General features: G+C 50.2%; 2 protein-coding genes, 1 long non-coding RNA gene and 2 other non-coding genes across 7 annotated transcripts in view; 4 read left to right on the top strand and 1 right to left on the bottom strand.

Annotated features, from left to right (window-relative positions):
- The window catches only part of PRCD (photoreceptor disc component), a 9,432-nt gene extending 4,733 nt beyond the window's left edge, over window positions 1-4,699 (top strand). Inside the window, exon 5 of the mRNA XM_005597118.4 lies at window positions 3,035-4,699. The gene's annotated coding sequence lies outside the window, so the exon portion shown is untranslated. The remainder of the gene's footprint in view (window positions 1-3,034) is intronic.
- Window positions 1-9,530, bottom strand: part of CYGB (cytoglobin) — a 26,252-nt gene extending 16,722 nt beyond the window's left edge. For both annotated transcript variants that reach the window (XM_070225968.1, XM_070225967.1), the window contains exons 1-2: window positions 9,429-9,530; window positions 8,523-8,556 (exon numbers count right to left, since the gene is read on the bottom strand). The gene's annotated coding sequence lies outside the window, so the exon portion shown is untranslated. The remainder of the gene's footprint in view (window positions 1-8,522; window positions 8,557-9,428) is intronic.
- LOC100629536 (uncharacterized) lies at window positions 9,515-14,295 on the top strand. Of its 2 annotated transcripts, none has more exons than XR_001380386.3 (6): window positions 9,515-9,704; window positions 10,141-10,223; window positions 10,673-10,771; window positions 12,230-12,355; window positions 12,474-12,547; window positions 13,881-14,295. It is a non-coding gene; the product is annotated as an uncharacterized lncRNA (long non-coding RNA). The 2 variants fall into 2 exon arrangements; XR_001380387.3 differs by having other exon boundaries at window positions 9,529-9,793.
- On the top strand, window positions 10,513-10,590 carry LOC111775836 (small nucleolar RNA R38). Its single transcript, XR_002811815.1, has one exon. It is a non-coding gene; the product is annotated as a small nucleolar RNA R38 (small nucleolar RNA).
- On the top strand, window positions 12,046-12,129 carry LOC111775837 (small nucleolar RNA R38). Its single transcript, XR_002811816.1, has one exon. It is a non-coding gene; the product is annotated as a small nucleolar RNA R38 (small nucleolar RNA).

Below are 14,295 nucleotides of genomic sequence, written 5' to 3'. Positions count from 1 at the left end.
TCTCTAATCTATTTGCCATGTTCCTGTCACTTCATCCTTGCCGCTGCTCTCTGCCATTTCCAAGTTGCCTGTCTCCTTCCACTGGTCCGAGGAATTGTCAGGCCAAGGTCACCGAGCTGTACCGGGGCTGGCTCACAGCCCAGACACACATCCACAAAGTGACACCCCTTTGCAGCACTGTTCTAAGAACCTGCTCAGGAGACCACGGCTCCTCCAAGGATCTGTTCCGGGTGAAGGGAGGGAAAGCGAGAGGAAGGGGCTGCTGGCAACGGGGGGATGTGTCTGCCCGGGCTTGGAGGTGCCTGGGCCCTGGCAGCTGGGGTGCCATGTGGGCTGGGAGGGAGGGGCTCTCTCCCCAGGGAGCAGGCTGGCTTTGGTGGGAGCAGATTGTGTTTACACCTTCCCCACACACGCAGCCCCCGCTCGCAGCTTATTCCCGGGGCTCCCCCACCCGGGGCTCTCTGCACAATCTGCGCATCTGCAGCTCCTGCTGCAGAAAGTTGCCGCCCTCGGCCTAGAACTCCTCTACAGAAGGCTGCCTGGGACCAAGGCGCCCCTTCCTCGGCCCACTATCTCCCATCCTGGGGACTGGCGTGGAGCCCATGGCGGGGGCGGGCCCAATGTCCCCGTGAAGCTGAGTCCTCCCTTCCCATTTCCTTGGTAAAAGCTGCTGTTTGAAAACGGGAGCAGGAAAGTTCAGGGGCTTGGGAGACTGACCATAATAGGAGGGAGGGGATTAAGGGCAACTGGAGAGACAGAGCTGAGGCTGAGGCTGGGTCAGTCCTGGTCCAGGGTGCTGGCTGTTATGAAATAACCATAAAGAGTCTAAGAGCAGGGAGGCCAGAGCCAGAGCACTGGATTGGAATTTTGACTCCACCACCACTTCCTACCTCTGTGGCCTTGGGTAGGTTACTGAACATCTCTGTGCCTTAATTTGCTCATCTATAAGATGGCGGTAACAGCAAACCTATCTTACAGAGTTACTAGACAGGTTAAATTAGGTAATGTGTGTAATGTGCTTAGCAGGCTTAGTTAAGTGTTCACTCTATGCGAGCTGCTGTGACTGTTTGTGAACTGTCACTGAACAATTAGTAATTTCAGAACAATGAGTAGAGGCCCTAGCTTCCTCACCCCGTGGCCCTTCCTGCTTGGTCTTTCCACATACTCACGAGGTGGGCGATGGGCAGTTTGAAACAAACTAGAGGACAGCAGAGCAGGGACTGCTAGGTGGGGGCACCTAGTAAGACCCAGCACCAGTAAGACTGTACGAGAAGGCACCACCATTGCCTCTGTTGGCCCGACCCCTGCCCCAAGCTCCACTGGGGGTCATGGCCTGGACACCTGCCCCCTCACTGGCTCTGTGTCCCCGAATGAATCTCAGCTCCTCAGGAAGACAGGAGGTGCCTGCCCCGATGCTTTTCCATCCTCCGTCTGAATGCTAATCTCTCTGCTGGTGGGAGCCTGAGTGACAGGGAAGGCTGCTCTGAGCTGCAGGGCGGCCAAGGGCAGCAGCCAGGAGCAGGGGGTGCTGCTGTCTGCTACTTCTGGGGCTGAGACTCAGGGTAGCTGCCAGTCTCTCCTGGAGATTGGAACATGACCAGAGAGCTAATGAGGTGGCGTGGCGGGGGGGTGGGGGTGGGGGGGGAGGGGGAGCAAGGGAAGCAGCTGTAGCAGCTGCAGCAGCTGCCACTATCCTGCGTCACCTTAGGATGCAGCTGCGACTGCGGGGAGTACCAGCCCATCCCAAATGGTGTGGTGTGTGTGTGGCAGGGCGGTCTTGGGCCAGGGCATACAGCAGAGGCCCTGGTCCAAGATGAGGTGGGCATGGTGCCTGATCTGAGGCAGGCACGATGGCACCAGAGTAGGGTACCCCACTGGTCCCGCAGGCCCCCGGGGCCCCTCTGAAGGGGCCTCACTGGTAGGAAGAAGCTCAAGACCTTGAGCTAGAGGAAAGTCACGCTTCCTTGGGAGCCTTGAAAGGGAACGGCCAAGTGGCTTACACTAATATAATGATAATATGATTAATAATGGCTAACATGTTTCAAACACCAATCACGTGCTGGGCACTGTGCCATGCGCTTTATTTATAAGCCTTGTCTGGTTTATGAGGCAGGAACTGTTGTTATCCTCATTTACCCAACACGGAAAGTGAAGTTCACAGAACCTGCTCAAGGTCACCCACAGCTGGTAGTGAAGCCAGGACCTGCGCCTGGGCAACGTAAGGCCTAAGCGCGTGAAGCTGTTGGGGCAAGGAGGACCTCAGCCTGGAGTCGCAGGCTGTGAGGAGATCCCGGGTGTGACCCGTTTGCCGCAGCACAAGGAAGGAGAGCTGGGCCCCACCCGCGCTGCCCTTGCAGGTGGGCCAGGTGGGCCAGGTGGGCCAGGGCTATTCCACTGCTCTCTTCAGGAACTCATCATTCAAGAGCAGACCAGACTCTGGGCCCCGAAAGGCTAGTCCTTGTCTGCCAGGTGAGGGGAGTGAAGAGAGCTGCCTCTCCAGGATCTGTCATCCCCCTCAGGAAGGAAGCAGTGGCCACTGGCAGGGGTGACACACAGTGAAGTCATCACTCACAGCCACTGCCACTGCCACTCTGTTGCCTCCTTCAACCAGGGACAGAGCCCCAGGGAGAGGAGAGGATGGCAGCCAGCAGCCCAGCTGGAGATGCCAGAGCTTGAGGAGGAAGGCTTTGTTTGTTTTTGCAGGGGGAGGGCACAGGGCATGGGGACCAAGGAGGTGGCTTCAGGAGGGACCCACTGACTTAAGCTGGGAAACAAGTCCTTGCACCTAAGGACTACAGACCCTCTCTGTGGGATACCATGCCCCCTAGTGGGGATGAAGTCTAGAGGGTGGCTGAAAAATTAAAACAAAAGGAAGATTTACTGGCCGACAATGACCTATGAACCTGAGTAGGAATGGCCAGTCCTGTCCCTATGTGAACACACACACACACACACACACGATACCATAGGCAGAAGCCACCTGAACTGAGCATTAAAAGAAATTATTTAACTCACTCACTTGGTCATTTAACAGGCATGCTCTGGGAGCCTCCAACGTGCCCATCCCGCGTTAGGTGTTGGGAGCGATACAGCGATGGGAGACAGTGCCTGCCCTGCCAGCCAGCACAGCAGTGAGATCTGGCCTAGGAAGCCCAGTGCTGCCAGCTCAGCCGTGGCCTGCTCCTCTGGCCTTCCCTTCTCTGGACCTCCGTTTCCCCATTTAATAAGCATGTGTTGAACCCAGGTGGGCTGGTGCTGAGGACATAAAGGACCAATGACCATCCTCAGGAAAAGAACTGTCTACTAAAATGAAGGGGATGGACCAGATGGCCTCCACGGGCCCCCGAGATCCTCCCAATCAAAAGAGACTAAAATGGACTGTGTTTGGAGGTGCTAACAAAGACTCGCCCACTCAGCAAACATTTATGGGGTGCCCATGTGCCGGGTACTGTGGATACAGAAATGAATTAAGACTTCCTGCCACAAACGACCAGAAAACTGGGCAAATCTAAGAAACAGACACTTGACAATGGGCAGCACCCAGGACAGGGACCCCACACCTGCCTCGGATAGTCCCCTGCCTGTGTCCTGGGGAGGGGACACCAGGCAGACCATGGTGGCCTCACTAAGGTAAGGAGACAAGATCAGAGTTCCAGACAGTGTGGTGTTCCTAAGGATATATACACAGATTAAAGGGATCCAGAAATAGACACAAGGAAAGTGATTCAATGGAGAAAGAAAAGTCCTATCAACAGAATACAGGAAGCACTAACCGTAAAAGAAAGACAGATAAATTTGACTTTATCAAAATTCTTGGAAAGACTAGGAAAAAAATATTTGCCAGGCAAATATCTGTGAAAGGACCTGGATCCAGAATATATAAAGAACTTTTACAACTCAATAATAAGAAGACAGCTCAATAAGAAAAAAGGAGGGTTTTAATAGCTATTTCACAAAAAGCATACATATGGCCAATAAACACATAGAAAGATACTCAATGTTATAAATCATTAGGGAAATGCAAATCAAAACCACAAGATATGACTACACACCCACCAGAATGGTTAAAATTAAAGACTGACCATACTGGTGTTGTCGAGGATGTGGAGCAACCGTAACCCTGGAACGGGTGGCTGGGGAGACGGAAGGAGTTACAACCACATGGGAAAGGAGTTTGGCAGTTTCCTATGAAGTGATCCAAGAGAAATGAAAACTTACATCCAAGAAAAGATCTGCACCAAAATGTTCACAGCAGCTTTATTATAATAGCTCCAAACCAGAAGCCACCCAAATCTCCATCAACATGTGGCAGGACAGACACACTGTGGTCTGTTCATATGATGGACTAATATTCAGCAATAAAGAAGAAATGAACTCCTGATGTAAGCCACCGCATGGTAACGGAGGGAAGCCAGACACCAAAGCGCACCTACTGTATGAATCTGTGGATATGAAATTCCAGAACACACAAAACTAACTACAGACCACTCATATGAGGAATTTAAAATTACGGACTAAGAACAGTTTAGTGGATACCAGGGGAAAGGTGGGGTGGGGGGTGGGCAGAAAGGGTGAAGTGGTGCACCTACAACACGAGTGACAAACATTAATGTACAACTGAAATTTCACAAGATTGTAACCTATCATTAACTCAAAAAAAAAAAAAAAAACTAACTACAGAGACGGAAAGCAGACCACTGGTTGCCCGGGGCCAGGGCTGGACGTGGAGACTGTCTGTGAAAGGGCGTGAAGGTGCTTTTGGGGTGATGGAAATGTTCTGAAATCAGGACTTGGGTTGTCGTTGCGTGGGTGTGTGCATTTCTTTGACTGCCGCACTGTACAGCTTACCTGGATTCATTTTACAGTATGTGAATTATACCTCAATAAAGATGAGTTAAAGAGTTAAAAAAAACCCAGCAAGAATGAAGACCTGATTCTTGTCTTGCTCACAGTCTAGTGGAAAAGCCAGACATGAAAACAAGTGTAAAAGAGTGGACATTAACAGGCCAGCCATGCGTAGCGTAACGGTGGGAATATGTTCTGAGGAATGCGTCATTAGGCGATTTCATCGTTGTGCGGACATCACAGAGTGCACTTACACAAACCTAGATGGTGTAGCCCACTCCACACTTAGGCTGTATGGTACTAACCTTATGGGACGGCAGTTGTAGGTGTGGCCCAACGCTGACCGAAATGTCATTATGCGGTGCATGACTATATGCTGAAATAACAAGAGTCCCGTTTACTGAGTGCTTCTCTTGTGCCAGGCACGTGCTAAGGGCTTTGCATGCATGATCACCCTCCTCCTCAGGTTACTGATAAGGAAATCAGGCTTAGAGAGAGATTCGCTGCCCAAGGTTACTCAGCTCCACTCAGCAGAGCCGGCCTTGTTGCACGGCACATGCTAAACCAGCCTGCCACAGGCGCGCTGAAGAAAGTCCAGGGACTGTTTTGGCGTCTCAGCTAGACTTTGAAGAGAAGGGACTGAAGTGCGGGCTGCGATTTGCTGAGCAGAGGAGAGGACGAGGGGAAGGGAATTTCAAGGTGAAGAGAGCAAAAAACACGAGCAAAGGTGTGCAACAGTTGGGAGCAGGCGGGGCTTCTGAGGACAGAGATGCGTCCAGGCAGCAGAAGAGGTCAATGGAATGTTACATATTCTTCCAGTTCACTTATGTTTATGTTTTTAAAATCCATTTTTAAGTAGTATAATTTTACGAGAGGCAAGAGCTCTGCACAGCAGGCAAGTGAAATGTGCGCTACTGGTAAACCCAGGAAAGAAGCCACTGCAACCCCAAGGGCGTCTATTCTCATTAAAGAGGGTACTCATCGTTATATTTCTCCTGGAGAGAATTAAAGCCACATTCAAGGATCCTGATTTCTGCTAAATGGGACTTGTGGCACTTTTTCATGGTCCTGAGAAATCACAGAAGAAAACTCCTCTGTGCTTTCATGATGGGCTTCCTAGCTGGATGAATTAAAATCACTGAAATTAAGCCAAACATGTTCCACTGTCATAGTGTATTTTTTCAGGAAACCCAGCACAGTGGTTAAGACCAGAGGTTTGGAGACTGGGTTGTCTGAGTTCAGATCTCAGTGCTTCCACTTGCTAACTGCTTTCCCTGTTCTGCGCTTTGGCTGAAAGACGGGGGATAGTAACAGTGCTCTTGTGAGAATCAAGTGAGTTAGCACATAAAAGGGGCCTAGGCTCATCACATTTTATACAGTAAAAATGTACAGCTTTTCGTATGTCAAGCAGACCTCAATAAAGTGGTTTAAAAAAACAGGTGTGTAGAGAAGTGTCTGGAAAGGAGTAAATATTTCATATACACTAGCTGTTATTTTTTGAGAAGGGTAACCTGCACACATCAGTTCATTTTCTTTATTTTGCCATGGCCCATTCTTCCAGGGAATTATTAGTAACGGAAAAAAAAGCTTCGCGAAATACCGATCATATCATTTAGGATGATTTTGACTCTAACAGAACATTCAACTTAAGAAAGCTTAAACAGGAAGGAGATTTCTTTTTTAAATGTCACATTCTGTATTGCACTGAAACTAAGATGCCATTGCTCAGAAGATGCATCCCACATTCAGAAATATTAAAATGTAAAAATAGATGTGTTTCCAATCAAAACAAAAGGTCTGAAGGTGGGGAGCTTCAGGACTGGTTAGGCCTCGGTTCAAAAGCATCATCAAGGACACGCTCTTTCTTCTTTCTGCTCTGCCATCGCAGACCTTCGGCTCTTGCTTTGAAGCAAGCCTCACAGATACAAGAAGGCTGCAGCAGTCTCAAGCATCGCATCTTCATGATGTCCCAAAGCCAGAAGAGAGGCTGTTGTTTTTAAAAACAAGAAAACTTTCCCAAACTTAGCAGAATTGCATCACAGACTTTTTCCTAGAACAATTCCCGGCAAAGGGAAGAGATTTTTCTTACGGGTCTGGTGCAGACTAACCAAGATTAGCCCCTTAGGGCTGCGGAGGGGCTTGCCTCCCCTGAAGCGCACAGCTGCCCAGCAGCGCTCTCTGTGTAAGACAGAGGAAGAACAGCCGCAGGCTGGCAGCTAACAGTGCTGGCCGTCGGATGAGCTTCCGGTGAAGGCCTGGGGCAGCTGCTCCCGATGTAAGCGGCCAACTGCCTGGGACATACCTACCCTCCTTCGTGGTCTTCCTAATAAAATTAAAGAGTCCTTTCCAGGTTAAGAAATGAACTTCAATATTGCAAAGACTGTTTTCTGTTCTGTGGGTTTCCATACCATGTCTTAGACCCTGTCATGAACGGAACCCAGGGAGCTGGCCACCTGAACACAGCAGGAAAGCTGGCTGGATTTCCCCTTTGCACTCAGAGCCAGGTCCCTGGACAGCAGGGGACTCCTGCCCTGTTCAGCTTGTGATCTACTTCCGTCACTTAGCACTAGACCGTGTCACTCTTTCCATTCAATAAATATAATTCCACCGTACATAAAACTCAAATGTCCTAGACCTCACCAGCAATGAGGGCAAATGAAATCACAACGACATTTATACTTCAGTGCCAGCAGCTCTGAGCCCTTGCCTACTCATTCAGGAATTCTGATGCATTCCTGGAAGTCTCTCCCAGTTATTTCTGGATTGCCTAAGCAGTGTACCTGACATGTGCTCAGGCACGTGGCCTCCCACTGCGTTTTGCTCTGGCCTCTTGGCCACTGCCCAGCAGCCCATGACACCCCATCCGCCGTGAGCCTGCTGCTGTTCCCCTAAGTGCCCAGGCAGGTGTAAAAGCTACACTGTGGCTTACAGCACCGTGGCCCTTCTGGAGCTGTGAAGAATGGCTCTCACCGCATACTGGGTGGCAACCTAGTCTGGGACCCAGGAGAGCCCTGCTGGGGCCCTGCCTCACAGTCCTTCACGGAGCAGCTCTCGTCGCCTCTTATCCTCACTCTTCCTGCCACAAAGGGGCTCTTTCATTCCTTCTACAACTTCATCCCTAACCACCCCTGCAAACACACAAAACCCCTCTTCCCGCCCCTTCCTGCCTCCCTCAAACCCAAAGCCCTTACATAACACAGGGAGTTATATAGATACGGGGCAGGACAACTTAGTGGTAAAAGCACGGACTTTACAGGCTGGGGTCAAACCCTGCTCCACCAGTTACTAGTTGTGTGAATTCGGGCAAGTTACCTAATCTCTCGACGCTTCCATTTCCTCATGTGTAAAGTGAGGACAGCGATAGTGCACTTCACTGTGCAGTGGCGGGGAGGAAAAGAATGAATACACGGAAGGTCGTCAAGCAGTGCTGGCACATACTAAGTGAGGTCTGAGCTGTCGTTACTGCAACAGGTCACCCGCCTGCCAGCTTCACAAGGAGCTTTCGGCAAATTCCACACTTGAGATTCCCTCGACAAGTCAGAATGAAAGGCACTTAGTTTGCAGGCAGGGAACCCATTATTTTCTTTCGAGATTATACAAAATAAAAATTATATGAAATAAAATAGAGAAACTTAACACTTCATGCTAAGTGAGTCAATGATTATTTGAGTACTTACTGTGAGCAGAGGCAGCAGAGTACACAGCTAGGCACTGTGAGGAAATTAAAAAGGAAAAATAATAATTACAAGAGACTTCTGCCTTGAAGAGCTTACACTCAAAATTAAGGGAGGCAAACAAAGGAACGCGGTAACTCGAAAAGAGGCACGTGCAACATATTACCATATACAGAATAATGCAAACCAGACGAAATGCCACCGGCTGATGAGAATGGGGAGAGGGTAATGCAGAAAAGGCTTCGTGGTCTTGCAAATTGAAACCAATTTCCAAATAGACGTAAACTCTGGCCCTGACTCTAGTTGTTGTTTTGCCCAAAATTCAGCTCAAAAATGAAGCCAGGGTGGTTGCCAGAAAAATAACAGTGAGAAGCAGCAGTGGGTATTACATTATTCTCTGTTCTTTTCATACTTTAATTTCTTCTTTCCTCATGGGAATTAAAGCCACCCGGTGGGACCTGCGGCGAGGGGCTGACACCCGGGTTCCAGGGACTTGCGAGCCGCCGGGATGTCCGGAGCCGGCCCGCGCTCTCGGGCGCCCTCTGCCGCCGCGCCCCGGCCTCACCGCTCTCGCCCCAACTTGAAAAGCAGCCGAGCGGGGGACCTCGAACAACTCCCCGGAATCTCCCCCGTTCTTCACGAACGCAACCAACTACTCCAAATGAAATCCGCAGAGCAATTAAGAACGAAATTCAGCTCGGCCTCGATTTTCTCATCCGTTCCCCGCATGAGGACCCCTCGAACTTTCTGCGCGCCCCTAGTCCCGGCCAGGAACAACCTGTGCCCTCAGTAGATAAATGACTGGCTGCAGCGCCCGTCCATCTTCCTTTTCTAACGCCCGTGGCTCTTCACAGATCAGGGTTCCTACCCTAGGCTCGCTACTGTCCCTGGCGGCAGCCACCATCTTACCCCTGGCTCCAGAGTCTAGCTGAGGACGCGACCGACCCCAGCACCGGTGTTTTGACTACATTTCCCATCAGCGTTTTCTCATCATCGCGAGAGTTCCGGCGAGACCGCCGAGAAGACTTGCGCGCAGGCGCTACCTCGCTCTCTCTCCGAGGCCGGCCGCGTGGCTGGAAGTCATGGCGCCTTATGTCTGGGCCATGCGCAGCGAGCTGTCACTGGCCTTTGGCGATGGCAAGGCTGCGGAGGTGGAGGGACGGGGTCTTCCTTGATACGGCGCTAGTACGTTTGGCCTCCCCCCCAGAGGCGAAACGGTGACGATAGGCCGGTCTCCGTCCTCATAGGGTGGTTGGGATTCGCTGAGATGCTGGGTGAGAAAAGGCTTCGTGAACTGCGCGAGTGTTGCCGATTGAGGGGAGGGAGCCCAGGCCCACCCTTGGCGTCGGAGGGCCCCTCCCGGGGGAGAGCGGTCCTTCCAACCTGCGCCGCCCGGTGCGCCGCACAGCCACGCGTGTCTCCCCGGTCCGCCCACGGGCAGGCTGACGGTGCGGTTCTTAATTCACATCGACAGTGTCGACGGCTGGGTGCTTGACTCCTCCTGGAGTGCCCGGAGGACGGCCCCGATCAGCAGTTTTATTTAGTTCACAGAGAGCAGTCATGGGATTGTGGACTTTGGAAAGCCGTCGTTTTACATGCTCACTTTTTTCTTTCCCCACAGGCCTTTCTTTGGCATCTGCAGAGACAATGAGAAGCAAACCTGCAGGTTCAAGCTTAAAAGTAATGAATGGAGCCCCGGCATAAGTAAGAACGGGAGCAGGCAGGACCTGGGTGGGCGCCGGCAATGGGAAAGCCAGGCAGTGTGAAGGCCTTTCATTACGGTTCAAATTCTGTGAATATGTGTTGACCCCTAAGTTCAGTTAGAGTAAGAAATCGACCCGGAATCCGGAAAAGAGGAGGGTCTGTCCCAGTGTAATTGGCGCCGCTAGGTGTCAGTGTTTGAAACCAAAATGGATGCCACTGCATACAGGGATGAACGGGAGACTGGAAAATGAGTTTTGGTTGGCTGGGATTTGGAGGTGTTTGTTGCTGCTTGAGCCAAGGATGATTTAAAGTTATCCCTGTCTGAAGGGACATCTTTTGTGAGGAGTTCTGACTTGCTGAGGCTCAGCTTTTTAAATACCAATCTTGAGAATGAATACTTAAGATTGTTTCTGTTAGAATGAATTGTGTTGTCCATCTTTCTCTTTTAGATTAAAGGCGTTGGCTGTGGACTTTGAAAAAAGTCACGGGAAAACCATCATCTTAGGATGCTGGGTGTAAGGATCTTTGTGATGAAGTTTCTACAGATGGTGAGATTTTAGCTCTTTCACAGAAGTGCGTAGGTTGGGATCCCTCTAAGTATTGGTCTGTTAAGATTTCAAGGGTGTGAGGGTCTTCCAGGATTGTTAGAGCACAGAGAAGGGAATTAGTACGGAACTCTTTGCTAGGCTCCTTGCCAAGTGGTCTCACAAACAGTATTTTTTGCCACAACACTATGTGAGGTAGATATTTTCCCCACTCTGCTGCTGAGTGGATAAACTGAGGCTTAGAGTTCACTTGCCCAGAGTTACACAAGTTGCTTTTTTTAAGAGCCATAAAAATATGGCTACTTGATTTGTTTGGGGGGGCATTATTAATATTATTGTTACTTTTTTCAGCTTTATTGGTATATAACTGAACAGCTAGTTAGATAGACCAGTGGTTCTCAACTGAGAGTAGAGGCTGCTAAGTATCCTGCAGTGCACGAGACAGCCCCTGTGTCAAAGAATTGTCCCCCAAAATGTCAGTAGAGCTGAGGTTGAAACCCTCTTAGACTCACTTGAGAGATCTGGGCTCTAGCCTCAGCCTCTTATCGGATCATGGCACCAGAGTCTTATTCTTCATTTGTGAAATAAATGAAGTTAGTGCTTTCAAACCTGGCTGTACATCATAGCTACCTGCAGAGTGTTACAATAGATGCAGTCCTGGAGCCCACCTGTGGCGTGGATGAGAAGGACTCCGAAGTGGGGCCTGAGAATCGTGTAGCAGTTCAGGAGCGAGCATTTGGGAACGAGTAGATGGTCTGATCTCCTTTTAGCTCAGGGATTTTATTACAGCAAGATTATAGCACTGGCTATTTTTAAGTATCTCTCAGGGTAGATTTATAATCCTCTCTTAGAAAACTGAAAGCCACATGCTTGCTCTGTAGGATCTTTTGTACACAGAGGTGAGTGAAGGAGAAGTGACCTTCTGTGATGTCGTTACCCCTTGGCATCAGGTACCTTCTGTGCAGCCGGCCTTCAGTGGCTTGCACTGTCTCGGGCATTTTACCAACACTAGAAAGAGGCTAGTATGCTCCATACTCAGCTGTCAGCCGCTTTGTACCGTGACAGACCTCGTCTTTAAAAGGGCAGGCACTGTCAGTGTCGGGTCTGGGATACTGGTACACCTAGGCACTAGATAGGAACAGTTTTTGCCTTTGAGGGAAAGCGCATTCTAGTAAAGTAGACAAGGTCGAAGGAGAGTTCTCAGGAGGGAAGGAAAGCAGAATCTGGTAAGGAAAAAATAGTTTTATCAGTGCTGTTGGCTGGCAGATTGGTGGGAGCTGAGTCCATGATGATGTCGAGTTATCCCTGTCTGAAGGCAAAGAAAGGCCTTTCTGTGTGGAATTGGGATGTCTGAGACTCAGTTTCCCAAGTTTGCTTTATAGAAAATTGAGGCCTGATTTAGAAGCGAGCTATTTGAGAGAGAGGCGTGTCTATCTTCTTGAATAGGTTTTTCTTTCTCAGTTTCTCCTTGCCAGGGACAGTCTCAGCCACGATTTCTGAGGCTCCAAAGGATCCTCCGGAAGGAGACACTAGCTAGCCACGTGGTGTCAGCTGCCCTGAGCCCGAAGTGGGACTTCGCTCGTGCATGTAATAGAGAAGACCTGGAGTGGGCTTGGGTGGGATGTCCTTTTCGCTTCCCCTGCCCTGGACGAGGGTTGTGCTCAGTGGCAGGGAGACTGTAACATACGTTTGTCGTCTTTACCAGGTGTCTGCGGCATGTGGGACAGAACTGAGCTGCTGCTTTGCCTGAAGCAGGTGCAAGGATTCCTCCTGTTGTTTGTAAGCTTTCTGTTCCCATCTTACACGTCCCTAAGAAGCCCCACAAGCCTGTGATGCTCAGTTATCCCTGTCTGAAGATCTCGACTGAGGGAAGACAATCTATTCTGAGGCTTAAGCGTTTGTCTTTTGCTCTTAAAAGAAGCGCAGGCTTTATAAGGGCTCGAATTGAGTGGACTCCAAAGGGAATTGCTCATACCCTGCCGAGACCCCAGTCGAGTGCATCATCCATCTGCAACTCGGAAGCCAGTGCTGTGGCTGCCCTGTCACGCTCTAAGCCCTTTGATTAATGGCTCTGAGGGTACAGGCTATAAGAGGTGGCAGAAACGGGCAAGTGGCCCAGATTCGGTTTATACTCTTATTGTGGAATGAAAGAGTGCTTGTCACATATTTCAGGGAAACGAATGTGCTCTCTGAAACCGACGGGAATGTAGAATGTTTGCCAGCTGTGGCAGTGAGAAAACTGAAGGGCTTTCTGACCTCCTGCCTCTGTGTGTGTGCTGACATTCAGGAAAGAAGAGGCACCAGGGCGCTAGCAGAGCTACTTGGTTTCCAGGTGCTTTGTTCACACCAGAGCCTCGGGCCTCTCAGCTTAGCTCAGTTCCTGTCTGAATGGCTGACTGTCATGGGGCTGCTCCTTGGGCAGCAGAGGGCTCGGCTGGCATACGAGCAAGAAAGTAGCGAAGTGGCGCCGGGCAGGGAGGGCATCTGGCTGTGTTCCCGTTCAAATGTCAGTCTCGAAGTGGGCACAGGTTGCCTTTTCTGTTGAAATTGGGAGGTACGTGCAGGCTCTTTATGTTTAAGGTCACGTGTTTGGTCACCACGGAAGCTGTATTTGGGGTCAGATTTAATGATCCTGGAAACTGGCCACAGCAGCTTACAGCCTGTAAGTCAAACCAGGTGAACGGAGGTGTCGGCAAGCAGGGGATCTCCTTCCTGGGTCAGAGTCGGCTTCAGTAGACTTGGCGCTCTGCTGGACTCGAGAAAACCTTAGGTTTGACTTTGAAATTGTGACATCCAGAGGGGGGTTGAATATCAATGTCCCCAGTGCTCCATGGTGGTTCTCTCCTGGCCACTTTCCAGACACTCCTCCCTACTCCCCCCAAGCACGGCCTCCTGAAGAGGCGCTGTGCTGCCGGGTCTGCCGGGAGCCTCAGCAGCCTGTGTTGGAGCCGACCGGTTGTGCCTCCACACACCACAGGCCTAGCGGTCGGTTAGAACCAGTGTCTCTGATGGCGTTTTTTTTCTCTAAGGTAGTGTGTCCGTTAGATTGACACTTCGGTTTTGAGTCACTTGGTTGGCTGTTAGATCAAATGACTCTCCTTTGGCTTTACAGGTTGTCTCCCAGCGATGCCAGGCGGGATCGCACAGCCTCTGCTGCTAATTGCTCACGCCTGTAAAATCAGCCCCCAAAAGGAGAATCACTTAGAGGGTTGTTTGCACTTCATCTTCACAAGTAGCCAAAGGATTCGAGTGACAGTGAGCTTTTCCCAGAAGATCTTGGGTAGTTAGTGAAATTAGAGGAGAACTAACAATACTCAGAACTCCAGTTTGGGTGATCTGGGTACAACTGTATTGGCGAGAATCAGTGATTGTAAATAGAAAGTAATTAATATGTACATGCTCTGTTGGGGGAGACTGAGGGGAAACAGGTGCTCAGCCTGGAAAAACATTTCTCAGTTCATTTCCTGTGAAGTCACTGTGTCTTAGGCTTAAATTTTGAAGCACAAATAAAATTGTAAAAAAATTGA

This window comes from Equus caballus, chromosome 11 (assembly GCF_041296265.1).
Source record: "Equus caballus isolate H_3958 breed thoroughbred chromosome 11, TB-T2T, whole genome shotgun sequence".
Classification (NCBI taxonomy): Eukaryota; Metazoa; Chordata; class Mammalia; order Perissodactyla; family Equidae; genus Equus; species Equus caballus.
This window is presented reverse-complemented; position numbering and strand designations above follow the sequence as displayed.